Source organism: Plasmopara halstedii (assembly GCF_900000015.1).
Source record: "Plasmopara halstedii genome assembly, contig: Scaffold_1211, whole genome shotgun sequence".
NCBI lineage: Eukaryota > Oomycota > Peronosporomycetes > Peronosporales > Peronosporaceae > Plasmopara > Plasmopara halstedii.
In genome coordinates this window covers 931,743-935,522 of record NW_020188126.1, presented here as the reverse complement: position 1 = coordinate 935,522, position 3,780 = coordinate 931,743, and positions in this window count along the sequence as shown.

The window sequence follows — 3,780 nt, the reverse complement described above, 5'->3', positions numbered from 1 at the left end:
TTGCGCCAACGACTTCGCCTTCCTCCGCCAACGTTTCCTCGCCTGCGCTACGTGACACCCCCACTCAAGGTAGAGAGACCTCGCAGATTATGGAAGCAGGTGCTCTGGGTTGAATATCATAGTTCACATAAAAAAGCGAATGGCCTGTCGAGACATTCGTGTAGTTGTTCAGCGCAAACTCTACAGAGGGAAGAAATTTACGTTACGCTTTTGACGTCGAAGCGTAACTAAGCTGTACTTCTTCCAGGATTCACTTTGTACGCTCTGTTTGACCGTCAATTTCAGGTGTGCCACTATTAATATAGACAATTTGGTGCCCAATAGTCCAAACAGTCCACACCAAAACATCGATGTAAACGGGTGTCACAGACAGACACGATCTCAAAAGGAAGACCAGGTAGACGGAAAATATTGTCTACAAAAACCTTAGCTGTTTTTTCGGTGGAGATCTTAACCATATCAGAGGCAAGGTGAACCATCTTGCCAAATCGGTCTACTAACACAAGGATGCTACTGCATTTATGTGTGTCACGCGGAAGTCCGAATCTAAAGTCCATTTCCACAGATCCGGCTGTCAGTTGACACTGCCAACGACCGAAGTGTGGGCCTGAGTGGTACTCAATGGTCTCACTCTTTGTCAAATCTTGTAAGTCCTCACATACTTGCATCCACATATACATGTGTATTCAATAGTAATCCCGGGAAAGAGCGAGAAGCGTTTCATACGTCCGAGACGGGCACCCGAAGGCTGTCATAGTACTCGTGTTAGAGATGATGACGCAAACCTTCGTCATTAGGAAAACAACCCTTACTGTACACCCGTGTTCAATCGCATAGCACAACAATTCATTGTGTACTCCAAAACGGTGAGCACAATAACTTATGCAAGTTGCAGTGCTTTGTCGGAGCGCTCATTTTACTTTCTCATCAAGTCCTGACATGTCTCATCAGACGTATACTCTTCGACAAATTTTTTGCGCAATGCCGTCGCTGCTTGCTCTTTGATCGTCCGAACATTTTCGCATTGCTGGAATGATTCGTACACGTTTTCGTTTAAATCGAAGTCCGGACGTCTTGATTACGCATCGGCTAAGATGTTGTCTTGCCTAGCATACGACAAAGTTGTTCTCCGCGAAAAAAAATAATTGAGGTATTTTTTGCAATAAGACGAGGAGTCTATACTGCCGTACGCAGCGAGGCATGATGGCCTAGCCTAACCATTGTTTCGAATGTTTCACATTGTTTGACATAGGCCAATCACTGACAGCTTTGACTTTGTCTGGATCTACACAAATGCCATACTTAACCACAAAGCAGCCGAGAGCGGGAATGTCAGATGCAAAGAAAATGCACTATTTCTAGAAAGCGTAGAGTTTATACTCTTGTATATTTTGGAAGACTTGACGAGGACGATCAAAATGAACATTGACATCAGATTTTTCATCCGTTTTCTTACTAGGAACTAATGTATCGTCAAAGTAACACCCTTAATGAAAAAGAAGATTCGTCACCATTCTGTTGAAAGTCGTGGGAGCATTCTTCAAACTTGTGGGATCACTAACCATTTACCGCTGAAAGTACTGACCGCAATTAGTGGTGTATCATTTTCGTGCATTCGTATCTGATAAAGACATCTTTCAGATCGATCGCACCAAAAATAGTACTGCCGCCATTTCATCAAGAATTCTATCCTTGCATGGAACAAGAGTCGGGAAATGTATGGTCGCATCGTCTAATTTATTGAAATGCGCCAACCACCTGTGGCTTTCTTCGCAAAGAAGTACAATGCGGGAACTTGTTATCACGCACATGTCCAGCCTTCTGTCGCTACGAAACGAACTCGTTAAATACAATGGCAACGGCAACTGCTGTGTGATACAATACTTTGTACCAAGGAGTATGCCAACCTCATGACAAATGCCGCTGTCATAAAGCAATTCGTCGGGCACCTTGTCGATAAAAAATTCAGCATAGTCCTTGACAAGTCCTTCACACGGTTGACCCTTAGATCGTTCAACGACTCCTCAATAGATCTTTCCTTTCGTGTCTTCTCATCGAATACTTCTGCAGTATTGATGTCACTGTCGAAAGTTTTTCAATGGTCGCACATATTGACTTGGCTTATGTCAGACTATAGGTTAGAGTTTTTTTGCTCATCAATGACAAGGAGAACAATCTCTTACTGCACTTGGGGAGTTTCGATCTTCACGTGACGGATAATATTGACTTCAGCAGCACGTCGGACGAAGTCGTAGAGGAATAGCAACAGAAAACCTCCATTTGTCCAATAAAAGCCACTCAGACGCAAGCGATACAAATGGTAAAGACATGGAATGTCGAAGCAAGTATAAAAACTTTTTTAATAGAAGATCTTGAAGTTGCTGAGTTAAAATATTTGAATCTTGGAAGGTGTCGTTCCTGCAGCGGGGCTGCCGTAGTTCTCTGCGCAGAGGAAGTGTAACGAGGTTACAAGTACCCTTGTATGGTATCGCGGGTCGCACAAGATTATGCAACCGTACAGAGGTGTGCATTACACATGTTAGTGTAATCACACAGTGGTGTGGCTACACCGTAACAGAAGCCACCACGTGGCGGGATTGCCAGCAGTAATGCATATTACAATATTAATCAGGTTTTGCTATAAAAATTAGGCATTGCTGTATTAATTAGGAAAACCAGGGCTTTAGATATTGGCGGCTCTACCACAACCAAAATATCAAATACAGTTCTGATTTTGAACAGAAGTGTTCGTTTGCTTGGTTAAGATTTTTAGTGCACAGAAGTAGCGGATTGCGATCCGCTACACTAATACTGGTTTTGGAAAGAACGTTAGGTCGGTGACCTTAGCTTAGCTCCTTTTAAGCAAAGACCTTCGGCAGCTTCGCTGCACTTGGTAGCACCCGACGCCTAAGTCATTTCGACTGATTATTTGTCAGAATGCAGAAACACTCTTATTTGCCCCAGGGCATGGCTTGATAAGGTGATGTCCCTGCTAGGCCTTGAGGGCGTGGAGCACCTTGTTTCGTAAAGTTTCGAAGCTATAAACGCGCGCCTAGCGGCATTTTTAAGTTATGAAAATGAACTGCTAGAGCTCTTACAGCAGAAGCTGTCAGCGTCGACTGCGTCTATAACACCACCTTCGACGACGGATGACTCCCCCTAACCCAGACCGCTCATGGTGAGCGTTATGACCTTCGAAATTATAGATGAAGATTGTTTCCTGCTCTGGATAAGCGAGGCCGAGGTGGATGTGGTAATTGCCATGTTTCAGATCGAGCAACAGCGCATGGCGCTAACTATTTCAAATCTTGGAGGCCGAGCTCAAGAAAGGGCACTAACGTGCGGTGCTTCGGTTGAAGCTGCGTTCCTTCCCTGGAAGGAGCTGAAGCTTCAACCAATTGCGAGTGCTCTCGCCGCCAAATCAGGCATATCGCATAAGATCGCGTTTCCTTGCTGCCCGACAGGATAAAATGAGCTGGTGAGCTTTGTCCAAGAGCTGAAAACACTCATTGCCGGGATGGCAGCAATTCCTCTCCCCAAGGCGGTCGCAGTGACCGTCTTTATGGAGGTCCTCCGCACTAGCTCGGCTAGAATGGAAGTCTTCTGTGTGCACTCGTCTTCTTTTGAAAAAGCAATGAACGTGGCATTGAATGCGGTAGTCAAATTCAAGTCGGGACGACTTGGTTAGAATGCACCCCCTCAGAGCTCGTCAAGCGAGGCTGAGCCAATGGATGTCAGCTACGCTGAGAAGGAGAAGGGCGAGCTTCGAGCTGCTGAGCA